This window comes from Eurypyga helias, unplaced genomic scaffold (assembly GCF_000690775.1).
Source record: "Eurypyga helias isolate BGI_N326 unplaced genomic scaffold, ASM69077v1 scaffold34296, whole genome shotgun sequence".
Lineage (NCBI taxonomy): Eukaryota > Metazoa > Chordata > Aves > Eurypygiformes > Eurypygidae > Eurypyga > Eurypyga helias.
This window is the reverse complement of record NW_010257810.1, coordinates 1-229: the sequence shown is the minus strand read 5'-3', so window position 1 is coordinate 229 and position 229 is coordinate 1.

Below are 229 nucleotides of genomic sequence, written 5' to 3'. Positions count from 1 at the left end.
GTGGGACGGTCTGTGAGGCGTGCAGGATGCAATGTGATGCACGCGCTGTGCGGTTTGATGCACGCGGGACGCGATGCGATGCACGCGGGACACGGGGATCCCGCACCTCTGACCTCTCCACCCCCCGACCGACCCCTGTGTTCCCCACAACCCGGGTCAACCCCAGGGGCCTGGCGCAAGGCTCGTTCCTGGCCCAGCGCTCCCGGGGGCCGAGGCGCGCCCCGCCGTC